The 17,070-nt window shown below is 44.0% G+C and overlaps 1 long non-coding RNA gene and 1 pseudogene across 2 annotated transcripts in view; one reads left to right on the plus strand and one right to left on the minus strand.

Moving 5' to 3' along the window:
• Nucleotides 1-17,070, minus strand: part of LOC140843107 (uncharacterized) — a 61,028-nt gene that overhangs the window by 5,915 nt on the left and 38,043 nt on the right. The window contains exons 1-3 of one of the 2 annotated variants that reach the window (XR_012120588.1): nt 14,954-15,043; nt 10,039-10,116; nt 7,760-7,960 (exon numbers count right to left, since the gene is read on the minus strand). This is a non-coding gene — a long non-coding RNA (uncharacterized lncRNA). Of the gene's footprint in view, nt 1-7,759; nt 7,961-10,038; nt 10,117-14,953; nt 15,044-17,070 lie in introns of those variants that run through there. The other variant, XR_012120589.1, reaches the window with a different exon arrangement.
• On the plus strand, nt 10,315-11,795 carry LOC108392611 (mast cell protease 4-like; annotated as a pseudogene).

Raw genomic sequence — 17,070 nt, forward strand, 5'->3', positions numbered from 1 at the left:
AGCAGAATGGATAAGATGCAAGAGGCCATTGATGGAATAAAAACCAGAGAACAGGAACGCATAGAAGCTGACACAGAGAGAGATAAAAGGATCTCCAGGAATGAAACAATATTAAGAGAACTGTGTGACCAATCCAAAAGGAACAATATCCACATTATAGGGGTACCAGAGAAAGAAGAGAGAGAAAAAGGGATAGAAAGTATCTTTGAAGAAATAACTGCTGAGAACTTCCCCAAACTGGTGAGGAAATAGTTGCTCAGACTACAGAAGCACACAGAACTCCCGAGAGACAGGACACAAAGAGGACAACACAAAGACACATAATAATTAAAATGGCAAAGATCAATGACAAGGACAGAGTATTAAAGGCAGCCAGAGAGAGAAAAAAGGTTGCCTACAAAGAAAAACCCATCAGGCTATCATCAGACTTCTCAACAGAAACTTCACAGGCCAGAAGAGAATGGCATGATATATTTAATGCAATGAAACAGAAGGGCCTTGAACCAAGGATACTGTATCCAGCATGATTATCATTTAAATATGAAGGAGGGATAAAGCAATTCCCAGACAAGCAAAAGTTCAGGGAATTTGCCTCCCACAAACCACCTCTACAGGGTATCTTAGAGGGACTGCTCTAGATGGGAGCACTCCTAAAAAGAGCACAGAACAAAACACACAACATACAAAGAATGGAGGAGGAGGAAAAAGAAGGGAAGGACATAATCATCAGACTGTGTTTATAACAGCTCAATAAGCGAGTTAAGTCAGAAAGTAAGGTAGTAAACAAGCTAACCTTGAACCTTTGGTAACCACGAATCTAAAGTCTGCAATGGCAATAAGTACATATCTTTCAATAGTCACCCTAAATGTAAATGGACTTAATGCACCAATCAAAAGACGCAGAGTAATAGAATGGATAAAAAAGCAAGACTCATCTATATGCTGCTTACAAGAAACTCACCTCAAACCCAAAGACATGCACAGATTAAAGGTCAAGGGATGGAGAAAGATATTTCATGCAAACAACAGAGAGAACAAAGCAGGTGTTGCATTACTAGTATCAGACAAAATAGACTTCAAAATAAAGAAAGTAACAAGAGACAAAGAAGGACATTACAAAATGATAAAGGGCTCAGTCCAACAAGAGGATATAACCATTATAAACATATATGCACCCAACACAGGAGCACCAATATATGTGAAACAAATACTAACAGAATTAAAGGAGGAAATAGAATGCAATGCATTCATTTTGGGAGACTTCAACACACCACTCACTCCAAAGGACAGATCCACCAGACAGAAAATAAGTAAGGACACGGAGGCACTGAACAACACACTAGAACAGATGGACCTAATACACATCTATAGAACTCTACATCCAAAAGCAACAGGATACACATTCTTCTCAAGTACACATGGAACATTCTCCAGAATAGACCACATACTAGGCTACAAAAAGAGCCTCAGTAAATTCCAAAAGATTGAAATCCTACCAACCAACTTTTCAGACCACAAAGGTATAAAACTAGAAATAAATTGTACAAAGAAAGCAAAAAGCTCACAAACACATGGAGGCTTAACAACATGCTCCTAAATAATCAATGGATCAATGACCAAATTAAAATCAAGATCCGGCAATATATGACAACAAATGACAACAACAACACAAAGCCCCAACTTCTGTGGGACGCAGTAAAAGTTCCTCTTAAGAAACTATATAGCAATCCAGGCATATTTAAAGAAGGAAGAACAATCTCAAATGAATAGTCTAATGTCACAATTATCGAAATTGGAAAAAGAACAAATGAGGCCTAAGGTCAGCAGACAGAGGGACACAATAAAGATCAGATAAGAAATAAATAAAATTGAGAAGAACAAAACAATAGAAAAAATCAATGAAACCAAGAGCTGGTTCTTTAAGAAAATAAACAAAATAGATAAGCCTCTAGCCAGACTTATTAAGAGAAAAAGAGAGTCAACACACATCAACAGAAACAGAAACGAGAAAGGAAAAATCACGACAGACCCCACAGAAATTCAAAGAATTATTAGAGAATACTATGAAAACCTATATGCTAACAAGCTGGAAAACCTAGGAGAAATGGACAACTTCCTAGAAAAATACAACCTTCCAAGACTGACCCAGAAAGAAACAGAAAATCTAAACAGACCAATTACCAGCAACGAAATTGAATCGGTAATCAAAAAACTACCCAAGAACAAAACCCCCGGGCCAGATGGAGTTACCTTGGAATTTTATCAGACATACAGAGAAGACATAACACCCATTCTCCTTACAGTTTTCCAAAAAATAGAAGAGGAGGGAATACTCCCAAACCCATTCTATGAAGCCAACATTTCCCTAATACCAAAACCAGGCAAAGACCCCACCAAAAAAGAAAATTACAGACCAATATCCCTAATGAACACAGATGCAAAAATACTTACCAAAATATTAGCAAACCGAATTCAAAACTACATCAAGAGGATCATACACCATGACCAAGTGGTATTCATCCCAGGAATGCAAGGATGGTACAACATTCGAAAATACATCAACATCATCCACCACATCAACAAAAAGAAAGACAAAAACCACATGATCATCTCCATAGATACTGAAAAAGCATTTGACAAAATTCAACATCCATTCATGATAAAAACTCTCAACAAAATGAGCATGGAGGGCAAATACCTCAACATAATAAAGGCCATATATGATAAACCCATAGCTAACATTATACTAAACAGTGAGAGGCTGAAAGCTTTTCCTCTGAGATCGGGAACAAGACAGGGATGCCCACTCTCCCCACTGTTATTCAACGTAGTGCTGGAGGTCCTAGCCACGGCAATCAGACAAAACAAAGAAATACAAGGAATCCAGATTGGTAAAGAAGAAGCCAAACTGTCACTATTTGCAGATGGCATGATATTGTACATAAAAAACCCTAAAGACTCCACTGCAAAACTACTAGAACTAATATCAGAATTCAGCAAAGTTGCAGGATACAAAATTAACACACAGAAATCTGTGGCTTTCCTATACACTAACAATGAACTAATAGAAAAAGAAATCAGGAAAACAATTCCATTCACAATAGCATCAAAAAGAATAAAATACCTACGAATAAACCTAATCAAGGAAGTGAAAGACCTATACCCTGAAAAATACAAAACACTCTTAAGAGAAATTAAAAAGGTCACTAACAAATGGAAACTCATCCCATGCTCGTGGCTAGGAAGAATTAATATCGTCAAAATGGCCATCCTGCCCAAAGCAATATACAGATTCGATGCAATCCCTATCAAATTACCAACAGCATTCTTCAGTGAACTAGAACAAATAGTTCAAAAATTCATATGGAACCGCCAAAGACCCCGAATAGCCAAAGCAATCCTGAGAAGGAAGAATAAAGTGGGGGGATCTCGCTCCCCAACTTCAAACTCTACTACAAAGCCACAGTAATCAAGACAATTTGGTACTGGCACAAGAACAGAGCCACAGACCAGTGGAACAGAATAGAGACTCCAGACATTAACCCAAACGTATATGGCCAATTAATATATGATAAAGGAGCTATGGATATACAATGGTGAAATGACAGTCTCTACAACAGATGGTGCTGGCAAAACTGGACAGCTACATGTAAGAGAATGAAATTGGATCACTGTCTAACCCCATACACAAAAATAAACTCCAAATGGATCAAAGACCTGAATGTAAGTCATGAAACCATAAAACTGTTAGAAAAAAACATAGGCAGAAATCTCATGGACATAAACATGAGTGACTTTTTCATGAACTATCTCCCTGGGCAAGGGAAACAAAGGCAAAAATGAACAAGCGGGACTATATCAAGCTAAAAAGCTTCTGTACAGCAAAGGACACCATCAATAGAACAAAAAGGTATCCTACGGTATGGGAGAATATATTCATAAATGACAGATCGGATAAAGGATTGACATCCAAAATATATAAAGAGCTCACACACCTCAACAAATGAAAAACAAACAATCCAATTAAAAAATGGGCAGAGGAGCTGAATAGACAGCTCTCTAAAGAAGAAATTCAGATGGTCAACAGGCACATGAAAAGATGCTCCACATCGCTAATCATCAGAGAAATGCAAATTAAAACCACAATGGGATATCACCTCACACCAGTAAGGATCACCATCATTGAAAAGACAAACAACAACAAATGTTGGCGAGGTTGTGGATAAAGGGGAACCCTCCTACACTGCTGGTGGGAATGTAAATTAGTTCAACCATTGTGGAAAGCAGTATGGAGGTTCCTCAGAATGCTCAAAATAGAAATACCATTTGACCCAGGAATTCCACTTCTAGGAATTTACCCTAAGAATGCAGCACTCCAGTTTGAAAAAGACAGATGCACCCCTATGTTTATTGCTGCACTATTTACAATAGCTAAGATATGGAAGCAGCCTAAATGTCCATCAGTAGATGAATGGATAAAGAAGATGTGGTACATATACACAATGGAATATTACTCAGCCATAACAGATCCTACCATTTGCAACAACATGGATGGAGCTAGAGGGTATTATACTCAGTGAAATAAGCCAGGTGGAGAAAGACAAGTACCAAATGATTTCACTCATATATGGAGTATAAGACAAAAGGAAAACTGAAGGAACAAAACAGCAGCAGACTCACAGAACCCAAGAATGGACTAATAGTTACCAGGGACTGGGGAGGATGGGTGGGAAGGGAGGGATAAGGGTGAGGAAAAAGAAAGGGGGCATTATGATTAGCATGTATAGTGTGGGGGGGCACAGGGAGGGCTGCACAACACAGAGAAGACAAGTAGTGATTTTACAGCATCTTACTACGCAGATGGACAGTGACTGTGAAGGGGTATGTGTGGGGGACTTGGTGAAGGGGGGAGCCTAGTAAACATAATGTTCTTCATGTAATTGTAGATTAATGATACCAAAATAAAAAATAAATAAAACGGGAATTACTGAAAAAAAAAACAAGCCAAGAGGTAGAAGCAAAGTATCCATTGACAGGTAAATAGTTAAGAAAATGTTATATATGCATACAATGGAATATTATTTATCCCTAAAAAAAATGAAATCCTGTCATATCCTACAACATATATGAACCTTGAGGACATTATGCTAAGTGAAATAAACCAGTCACAGAAAGACGAATACTTCATGATTGCATTTATACGAGGCAACTAAGGCAGTCAAACTCTAGAGAGAGAGGGTAGAATGGTGATTTCATGGGGCTGGAGCAAGTGTAAAAGGGGAAGTTGTCCATAGGTATAGAACTTCAGTTTTGCAAAATAAAAAATTTCTAGAGACTGTTACACAACATGTGCATATAGTGAACACTACTATTCCATTGATTTAGAAATGGTTAAAATGGTAAGTTTCATATTAATGTGTTTATAATCACAATTTTTTACCACTGACCTATAGGACAAATGCCATATTTCTGTGGCAGACAAACCCTCCTTAAAATGGCTACCTAGCCTCATCTCAACCATTCCTGACCCTTTCCACTAATGTTATGCTCAGTGATGCTGGTGGGCCCCCAGTTCCCCAAACACCCATCCTTTCCTTTTTTTTTTTTTTTTTTTATCTGGGTGCCCTGGGTCCTGTGTACAGATGGAGGGTAAGAGAATAGCAGTACCCAAACAAGGCCAATAGTGCTACTTTTTTTTTGGTATCATTAATCTATAATTACATAAAAGACATTATGTTTACTAGGCTCCCCCCTTCACCAAGTCCCCCCCACATACCCCTTCACAGTCACTGTCCATCTGCGTAGTAAGATGCTGTAAAATCACTACTTGTCTTCTCTGTGTTGTGCAGCCCTCCCCGTGCACCCCCACACTATACATGCTAATCATAATGCCCCCTTTCTTTTTCCTCACCCTTATCCCTCCCTTCCCACCCATCCTCCCCTGTCCCTTTCCCTTTCATAACTATTAGTCCATTCTTGGGTTCTGTGAGTCTGCTGCTGTTTTGTTCCTTCAGTTTTCCTTTTGTCTTATACTCCACATATGAGTGAAATCATTTGGTACTTGTCTTTCTCCACCTGGCTTATCTCACTGAGCATAATACCCTCTAGTTCCATCCATGTTGTTGCAAATGGTAGGATCTGTTTTTTTCTTATGGCTGAGTAATATTCTATTGTGTATATGTACCACATCTTCTTTATCCATTCATCTACTGATGGACATTTAGGCTGCTTCCATATCTTGGCTATTGGAAATAGAGCAGCGATAAACATAGAGGTGCATCTGTCTTTTTCAACTGGAGTGCTATTCCTAGAAGTGGAATTCCTGGGTCAAATGGTATTTCTATTTTGAGCATTTTTCCTTTGCTTTTTTTCTTTATGTTGCCAGTTCTCCCCAGAAAACCCCAGCTCTATTTGTCCAATGATGGAATGTAACTACCCTTGAGATCTCAACTCATATGAAGCTGTCACTGCCTCCCCAGGACACACCCAAGAGCCTCCCATCCCACAGCACTTCATGCCTCTCTCCAGGCAGCACACTGTGCTGTGATTGTGAGCTTTCCGACAATGAAATTTGTACCACCAGAGTCTGGCATCTAGTAAGTGTCGCATCAAACTATATTTTTTAACAGATAAAGGGAATGAGTGAATGGCATTTTAACCAGAAACATGGAGCCTGAGAAGAATGGACAAATGTGATGCCCAGGTGCACACAAGTATCATCTTTGAAGCAGTAATATGATAGCAAAAGTAAAGGAACAGAAGGTGAGACTGGGAAGACAGTGACAGTCATGTGTCATGTGATTGTCAAGCGAATAAGGCTGGATAGAAAAGGCCATCAAATCGAGGGGAGCTGAGCAACTGAAAAATCCACAGAAATAATGGCACAGCAGGTCCCCACACAAAATAAGGAAGCAACTAACTGCCCCCATCCTCAGATCCCAGAGCATAATGAAAATGTAAGAGAACATTGTCTCAGGGCTGGGAATCCCAGGGCACTTAGCCACCGCCCCTCTGGGAATCTCGCAGGCATGGGGGTAGGACCGGGGCAGGTGGGAGACTATTCCAAGGGCTGGGCCGTGCTTTTTTTTTCTTGGCTTTTTAGTGTCATGGCACCACTTGAAGGAAGACAATTCTGGTTGACAAACTCATGTAAGACATACATGATCTTATGTCTTGTTGATAATGCTAAAACTAATAGTAACTGTGAGCACAAGCTGTGCCTGATACTTTACCCAAAAAAAATTCTCTTATTTAATCTTTACCAGCCTTATGCCCATTTTAGAGACAAACTGGGGGGACAGGCTAAGAGACATGAAGAAACCTGCCCCAAACCAAAAACTAGGAAGGGATGCTACCAGGATTCCAAAACCCTCTGGCTGCAGAGCTCCTGGCTGGGTACTTACTCCCCTCACTCCCTAGCGCATGGTCTGAATAAGGCTTTTACAAGAAAAGGTTAACCCTTCCCCAAGCCTTGACAATGTGGTCTTTGCATTTAGCCCCAAGGTATCTGCCGTGGGAGAGCCACCCCTGTCTTCTCCTTATGACTTTCCTCTTCCAAGCACCCAGAAAATCCACCCTCCACATTTGATGTTTGTGCTTGGCTCCCTCCACCGTGGCAACATCAATAGACCAGCCAAATGTTCAGGCTTACGTCAACCGTATACGGTACCTAGGGACAGGACAAAGTTATTACTGGATGGTTCTGTTAAGAGAAAAGGAAATGCAAGAATAAGGAGCAACTGAAAGGAAGAACCATTACCTGGGAAAATACTGGTTTCAGGTCCTGGAGGGCTAAGTGAAGAATCCCAAGGAGCACCGCTCATCCAACTGAAAGCGCCAGAACAAGGAACTAGAGACGGCTTGCAGCCAGGCCCTCGGACTCCCGCCACGCAGGCGCAGAGCAGCTGCCCAGCTCCATTCCTAGCATCAGCCGCAAATCACCCAAGCTTCATGCAGGCACCTGAAAAAGAAAGGTGATGCATTCAGCCTCCTCCAACAGGACAAGACAGGACAAGATCTCTGTTGACAGATTTGATTCTGAGACACAATGAACTGTCTGTTGCTGGTCTGGCCATGCTGATTGCTAATAGGATAGAGAGACTGACGGCATCCCACAGTTTAAGAGAGAAGCATCCCAGATTCAGGACACTTTTTTGAGCCTAAGGAAATGGCTTGAGGATTGATTAGCATGGCTACTGTATCATGTGGTTGAAGGGGAAGGAATCAAGCAGTCCCCTGCAAGGTAACTATCTCAGGGAATCCAATTACAGATTCTTCAGGCAAGGGGAGAATTACCTCTTCAAACTGGAGAATAAGAAGCTGTTACTGGCAAAGGAGGACTGGAGGAATTTAATGGTTCAAGATGCCAGATTCATCAGGATCTACCCAAATACATTCCCATCCCAAGTCCTAGAGGCCCCATTAGTGCCTGAACTTTATATTAGAGATCCTAACAGGTACATGATTCAAAAGGATGACACATTGATTTGGTTTGTAGAAATCTCAAACATAAGGTTGTATGAGATAAGCATTTCTATTATGGCAGTCATAGGTTTCTGGACCCTTTCTTAGACCACAATCTTTTAACGTAAAACACAAAACTCATCGTTTTCTTTCCCTAAGTTTTTTAGAGCACCTAGAAGCAGTCACAACTCCATACTACTCCTAACTTCCACTAATATATGTCTCTGGCATCAAACACTTGGTCACCTAAAGTCTTGCTTTTCATTACAGATATCTAAAGGTGACAATTTAACTAACAGCTTGGCTTCTGTATGCCATAAACAATTACTTACAACATACAACTAATATTCTTCACCACTTACAACAGGGTAAGCAATGGCTTTAAATATATTCCAATTAGAGATCCTGTAGTAGATGACCCAGGTCAATTTATGGAAACCAAGGTTGTGTTTCCCTGCACTCACTTCCAGTGCCATTATCTCTATTATTCAGAGCTCCATCAAGAGAGAACCACTATGAGTGATTAGAATAAGGGATTGGATAATATCTTACAAAATTGTGGGATCTGGTGAGGAAATCCTCTCCAGATCCCTCTTGGTTTTATTGTTTTCTTTTATTATTTTTTTACACTCAAGAAAGCATGGCAATACATGGAAAGATCATGTGGTTGGAGTCAAACAGACATATATGACACCTAGTTCTGACATTTATTGGCTATGAAATCTTGACAGTGACTCAAATTCTCTGAGCCCCAGCTTTCTTTTAACCTCTTTACAATGGCAATGAGCCTTTCAATCAATAGCATGTTATTGTTTTATTGAGAATACATTCTTCCTTTCTCAGTGCATGTAAAATAATGAGAGCCCAGACTGACATCTGAAATGATGACAAGTGCAGATACCATTTGATTATCAAAACCAAGGGTGACTCTCAAGGCACAAGTGGAAAACCCCAGCCCCTCCTAGAGAATTCAAGTGTTCTCCTTTATAAGTTCCACTCCCTTCTCCATTGCCTGGACAAACTCTTCATCCCACATCCCCTATTATTCAGGTTGGTGGATGGAAAACACATGAGTTTCGAAGCTGACTTATTAAACTTTGGATCTTGAGGCTATGTGACATTCTGAACTTCAGGAGACTGCTCCTTAACTCTGAATGATAATACTTGCCCCAAAAGGTTGCTTGAGACAAAGCATGTAGTCTTTATGAGCAGTGAATAATTTCCTTCTGCCCTTCTTTTCCTCACTTCCACATTTCATTCCACAGATTATTCATATTAGAAGAAAGGCTTAACTTCTAGATGAGGAGTTGGCAAATTATAGCCAGCAGCCCAAATCAGCCCACCTCCAGTTTTTGAAAATAGTTTTGTTGAATACAATCACACCCAATTGCTTATATCTCGATTGAATTGCATTTGTGCTAGGACAGCAGAGTTGAATAGTTGCCATAGAGATTATATGACTCCGAAAACTGAACATAATTACTACCTGGGTATTTACAGAAATAGCTGGCTGATCCCTGTTGTAGATTCCTACGTTCCCTAAACGTCACCCCCTCTGTTGAGTTCCTATCTCACCTCTTGAGAGCTGCATTAGCTGAGAAGGGTGCATGTCTCCTCCTAGCAGCCGGGACTCACGGGCTCTGACCACAGCTCCTGCCAGCAGAACAGAGAGGAAGGTTGTGAAATTTTCTGCTGAGGAAGACAGCCAGGCCAGAGTGAGAGACAAAACTGGGCCTAGGGTTTTCTGAGGTTTCCAGTCTTCCCCCTCCCTCGGACAGCTGGGGTTATAAAAGCAAGGGCGAGACCAGGGGGTGACAGAAGCAGCTGGCCGTGGGCAGCACCACTGGGAAAATGCAGGCCCTGCTGCTTTTGCTGGTCCTTCTCTTGCCTCATGAAGCTGGAGCTGGTGAGTCTAAGGTGTGACTTCCCGGCCTCTTGGTACTCATGCCCATTCCTAACTGACTGACCTGAATAGAAGACAACCCAGACATGAAGCTGCGAGGCCCCCCCTGCGGGTGTTCTAGGTGGAAATCTCCCCCCGAGGAGAGTCAGACTCTTTCCCTCCAGGTAATGACAGTTTCCCAGGGAAAGGAAGTTTTGGTTGGAGAAAGAATCAGAAAATTGGCTTTGGAAGTTCCTCTTAACCTGCTTTCCCCAAAACGGCCACCATCATGACTCAGGGCCTTCTCTGTGCCTGCTCGCATGTGGGTGAGGCGCGATGGGCATGAAAAATGGTCGATGACAGCTCAGAGCCAAGACTGATCACTGTGTTCTGAAGTGAAATGCGAGCTGACAGGGTGGATGGAGTCGGGAAAGCCACCAGCCAGGACATGGGGAGGGGCTGAGCTGCGTCAGAGGGGAGGGCGAGGCTCCGCAGTGCCCTTAGCTCCTGCTTCCCTTTCCTGACCCAACGCTCTGCCTGAGGCACTGGGCACCTGGGTTTGGGGACCTGGGTTCTCTGTTGCAGCGGAAATTATCAGTGGTACAGAGTGCAAGCCACACTCCTGACCCTAAACGGCCCATCTGGAAATCCTTACCGACCAGGGTTAGTTTGTCACCTGCGGTGGGTTTCTCATAAGTCAACAATTTGTCATGACAGCTGCTCATTGTAAAGGAAAGTAAGAAAACTCTGACTTGTTCCCTTTTAACTACAGGAGCTATAGGAAACACAGCTAATACAACCTCAAGTGGCCCAAGGATAAATCTTGTGCCCTGCTCATCTCAAGATGCTCAGCAATGCACACTGGGAGGGGCCGGGCCATTCGCATTTGCCATTCCCATCTCCAGAGGCCAAGGTTTTCTCAGGACAGATTAGGTCAAGGCAGGCCAACCCTGCCCCTCTGGCCCTGGCCCTTTCAAAGAAGCTGGGGCTCCTGGGGGGAACTTCTGTCCTGAGTAAGACCTGAGCCCCTCAGGTAGCCCTTCCCTGGGGAAGAGGCAGGCCTGGTGTCCCTTTGCTCAGAATGCACCCTTCAAAGCAGACCCGTACCTTTTTCCACCTCTCTTTGCCCTCTCTACAGGAAAATTACTGTCACTCTGGGAGCTCATGACATGAAAAATCAGGAACCCACATGGCAGAGGCTGCAAGTCTCAGAACAAATCGTTCACCCCAGTTACAGCGCTCTCACCAAACTTAGTGACATCATGTCACTGAAGATGCCACATGTATCCGTCTTCCAGTCCCCAGCCCCACCTTTGTGACTGCTCCTCCTGACCAGGGTCTTCTTATTCTCTCTGCCAACCGAGTTTTTCAGGACTGCCTCCCCCACTCTACATCAGCACCTCTCCTTGGGGACAAACTCTGCCCCTGCCCAGGGACACTCTACCACCTTAGCCCCACTCTCCCTGGGACTGACAACCCGTCTACTGCCCTCCCTCACAGCAAAAGCAACAGCTGAGCTGACCCATGCCATGGGCACGACACCCCTGCCTTCCCAGTCTGCCGTTGTTCCCCCTGGGAGAATCTGCCACGCGGCTGGCTGGGGGAAAATAGGAGTCACAGAGCCAGAGTCAGACACTCAGAGGGAGGTGAACCTGAGAGACGTAGGCACCCAAGCCTGCAACCAATATATGTTTTACAATCATAACTTGCAAATCTGGGTGGGTGATCCCGGGAAGACAGGATCAGCATTCAAGGTGACGACATCCCTACCATCTGGGTTCCATCCTCCCATACATCCTGCCTCTAAACCTCCCCTCGAGTCTGCCATACAGGGCTCCATACAGGGCTCCAGGAGAGAAAGGGGGATGATGGAGGGGACAATACCTAGACTTGTGTTTCTGTGCCAGAGACAGAAAGATGTTAAACCCCTACCTTATGGCTTCATGAGGAGCCAGTGCTCCTAGCCTGCCTCTGGAGTTTTGGGGTGAGCTGGGGTAATGATAGAACCAGGATGAGGTAAGAGTGGAGAGAGAAGGTCCAGTACTGCTCATGACCTGCTTTCTCTAACCCTCAGTGGTATTCTGGACACCCCCTTCTGTGCACTGGGGTGGCCCAAGGAATTGTGTTTTATGGAGATAAAAATGGAAAGCCTCCTGCTGTCTTCACTTGAATCCTCCCATACGTGCCCTGGATTAATGAAGTGTTGCATGGCAAGTAACGCAGAAGCCTGCCCAGCCAGAGAAAGAATCCCAAAGCCAGAGCTGCCCTGAGTAGCCCCTGTGTTCCATGGAAGACTGTGCCAGCCTAGCGCAAGGAGGCCCTCAGAGGCACACGAACCCCTGCTGACTGCATCCCCAGCCAAGCTCAACAAAGAGGCAGCACTAGCGTGTGTGTGAGCTCCTCTCTCTCCCCTGGAGCTGGTGTGCTCTGCCGCAGTCCGGATCCTCCTCCCTCGGGGAATGAAGAATTGCACTAGGCTCCTGTCTTGCCACATTAATAATCTTGCTTAACAACTTCTTGAACATTTTGTGGTGTTATAGGTTATATGGGGAATATTGTGATCTGCACAATAGGATTTAATACCCAGAGTAATACTGGCACAGACCGGCATTCCTCTGCTGCCATCTCTCTTCCCCCTCTCCCCTCCTTTCTCTTCTCTTCTTCCCTCAAGTCCTGAGCCTCAGCCACTGTAATTCAGGCATAGATGTGCCTCGGCAACTCCCCGTGACTGATTTCAGGATAACCCCAGGCCTGGGCAGTCAAGACCTTGCATCCTTACACCCACTTCCGCCCCATCACCCTCATCCCCCTGAACACTGTGTCTGCAGCCAGAGAGGCACATACCAAACAAGGAAGAAGATTCCCGGTGTGAGAGCCAGGATGGGGGAGGATGGCCCGGGAAGTCCTCAGCCTGGGTCTGCCCACTGCAGCCACTAGAACAGAGCTGCAGACACAGGGCCCCCAGCACAGGAGGGGCTCCCCAGGAACATCTGCGTGAGCCTGGTCCCTGAGTTACACCAGGGCCTCCCAAATTCAAACTTCTTCTTTTACTGATGATACAGAATCTCCAGGCCTCCCAGAATAGGAATACCTGAGTTAGGCCAAAATTTCCCCCTCAAAAGTGACCTGCAATGCTCTGAATCCCATGCCCACCAGCATCTGAGCTGGAAGAATGCACTCACAGCCATGCCCACCACACACAGGGGAACAGGGCAGGAACACCAGCTGACTCTCTCCAGCTGCAATCACAGGGCCCACCCAGGTAAAACCATGGACCCTAAGGGCCGATGGAGACAGGCTGACCCCATGCAAAATTACCTGATCCTGCTGGGCCAGCCCAGGGACCCAGCACCTCCACCTCCCCACAGCCTACCAGCCCACAAATCTGGGTTTCCAGCTTTGCCACTGGTCAATACAGATGGAAAATAAAGAAAGCAAAATATGTAAGAATAATTATAAACTCTAACTCTAGGCAAAAAGCAAGTGTATGTACAAAAAAGAAGAAAAACTACCTGGAAGGGTCTCAAAAATTTTAAGTTATGCTGAATCCTAATAAGGACTTTTTTTTCTTTTTGCCCTTACTATAGTTGTATATTTGTATAATTAAATAAGAGTTTTAAATATGAACTAAGAGGAGCATTGACATTGTGTTGAGGCTTGCTTAGGAGAGCAAAGCAGGCACTGAGAGGCCACTAAGGCCCCACCCGCTCTTGGGCTCCAGACACTAAGGACGGCACATCCCCAGGGTGACCCATCTTCCCGGAAAGCAGGGCAACTGCAGCCTACCTCCTAGCCTGGCCCCCAAGAGGCAGGTGAGCCCCTGGAGCCCACAGGGAGCTGGGCTGAGCCCATAGGCTAAACTGGACCCCAAGGAGTTAACCGGCACTGACTCCAGCATGGTCCCCATTGTAGACCTAACAAATATCACATGGACCCCAGCTGCGGAAGGGACTTTAAGGTGACTTTAAGCCCATCATCATGGCTACAGTGTCAGTCTGTGAGGTGGATGATGGGACCCAAGGAGTGGGCTGTCTGCCCAACACAGAGAGCAGTAAGAGGATCCACAGGACCACTGGGTCAATAGGAGAAACTGTCCAGAGAAGAGCGCTTTGTCCAGACTCATGAGAAGATGGCCTCTGGGCAGCTGAGGACAAGGAAATCCTGAAGCTCCGGCTCCTCCTGGTGTCAGCATTGTGGGGCCCAGGTGACAAAGCCCAACAAGAAAATATCTGCTCCTCCCACTTTCCCCTGGGGGCCTGGGGATTGTGTCTCTTGAACTCACAGTTCCCTGGCACTCTTCACCCCCACATGGTCACACACTGTGTACCCGGCTGGTTGTGTACACACTGAAGGAGTTCTGTGGGAGATAATTAATTGAGATAAGGTGACCTGGAGTCAGTGGGCCCTTGATCCAATATGGCCAGTGTCCTTATAAGAACAGGAAAGACACACACCCAGGGAGAAGGCCCTGTGGAGATACAGGCACAGACTGAGTGATGCATCTACAGGCCCAGGACCTCCAAAGATGGCCAGCTGTCCCTAAAAGCCAGGGGAGACGCACAGGACAGTGTTCCTCAGAGCCTCACAAGGACCCGGCCCAGCCAATACCTGGATTGTGGACTTCTAGCCTCCAGAACTGCGAGTGGATCACTTTCTGTTGTTTTAGGCACTTTGCTTGCAGCACCATGTCACAATGACTGTAGAAAAAACTAACATATGACATAAGGCAGAGTTTTAGGATTTTATGGCTTTCTCAAAAATCATTTTTTTAATAATTGTTTTATATTAAGAGGAGGCTATAAAGCCATAAGAAGCTTTGTGATTTAAGCTAATCAAGGACAGGATCTGTGATAAGTGCAGTAAACAGATCATTAAAACCACATTTATAGAGTATAGCTCCAGAAATTTTGTTTTAACTATAGTCAGGCCTATAAAATAAGCCCAGGACTTCCCTCTGGCCTTGTCCTCATAACCCACTGCTCGCTGCTCCTGAGCCCATCCCAGGGACTGCTCCATCCCTAAGGCCTTTCCCTGTAAGAAACTGCCACTCTGTGGGAACCCTGCCACACAGGGAGGCAAGGGAAGCAACAGGCTGCAAGGAAGCCCCTGCAGGAGCCTGAGAGCAACCATCTCCTCAGTGGTTGCCCCACATGCCTTTCCTGCTGCATACTGGTCCTGGCCCTGACTGGGACATTCAGGGCAGTTGTGGTTCATAGCTGCCCTCGCCGTGACCTCTGGAGAGTACAAAGGAAGTAGCACTCAAGATCACTGCCATAAGGGACACTTGTATTCCTCCACACCAAAGTCAGTGAGAGCCACACAGACTTGCAGATGGAGGGAAAGTTCAGTCCAGAGGAAATACATTTTTAAAAAGCTGGAGATGGGTGAAGTTGATAACTGTGCTGTGGAGTCATAATTCACCCAGAGGACCCAAAGGGAAGGTCAGGAGAGCCGCACCTCTGCCATTATAGGGCCACAGTCTCAATGAGTTGGCACCATATCCATGAAGGAGGCCATTTAACTCAAGGCCGTGCAAAATCCCAGGGAAAGAACTTTTACTGAGGGCTTACTTCTGCTGTTGCCCTACACTGTCTCATTTAACTCTCAGGACACCATGTGCAAAACAAAACCAAAAGATAACCTCAACCTGAGTCTCAGACCTTATACAAAAAGTAACTCAAACTGGATCATAGATCTAAAAGCAAAACTATGAAACTTTTAGAAAGAAAATACGAGAAAATCTTCAGAACCTCTAGTCAGGCAAAGAATTCACAGACATGACATGAGAAGCACTATCCATAAAAAAAGTATTGATATATGGGACTCCATCAAAATCAAAAAACTGTTGTACAATGAAAGACAACTGTTAGGAGAAAGGACAAGCAGCAGGCCAAAAGAAAGTATTTGCGAATCACAAAGCTGACAAATGGCTTATATCTACATATATAAAGTACCCACAGAAATCAACAAAAGGAAAACAAAAACCCAATAAAAATATGGGCATAAAGACTTGACCAAAGAAGATTTGTGGGCAGCAAATAAACACACGAAGAGATGTCCAACTTCATTAACCATTGGGAAATGTAAATTAAAAACACAATGAAATAACGCTACACAAGTATTAGAAGGGCTAAAATAAATAATACTGAAAACATCAAGGATCTGCATGGACACGAACCAGTAAGACCACTTGTACATTGCTGGAGAATGCAAAATGGTACAGCCATCATAGAAAATAGTTTGGTCATTTCTTATAAAATTAAATGAACACAATATATATAACTTTGAATCCTATTTCTATATGTTTACCTAACCGAAATGAAAACTTAAGGCCACATAAAAACCTGTATGCAATGTTTGGAGCAGCTTAATCATAATTACAAAAAACTGGAAACAAGTCAAATATCCTTCAACAGAAGCACTATGAAAACTCCCTAAAATGACAGGCAGAGGGTTGGCCCTTTCATGAGGCTGTTAATAGTATACACCACCTGCCTCATTAGCCCCAAGTAACTTCCTCTTCACACTACCCCAATAGCCTTGCCAAAATCGTACCTGCTTCTGGGCCATACTGGTCATTCAAGAAACAACGGATTATATTCCTTGAAACCAAGAATATACAATGTGAGGGAAAAAACTACACGAATGAGACACCCTTATAAGGGTCTCAACATATTTAGCAATCCCAGCCAAAGGAGACTATCAGGCCATTCTAACCTTATCTA

The sequence above is a fragment of the Manis javanica genome, chromosome 8, assembly GCF_040802235.1.
Source record: "Manis javanica isolate MJ-LG chromosome 8, MJ_LKY, whole genome shotgun sequence".
Lineage (NCBI taxonomy): Eukaryota > Metazoa > Chordata > Mammalia > Pholidota > Manidae > Manis > Manis javanica.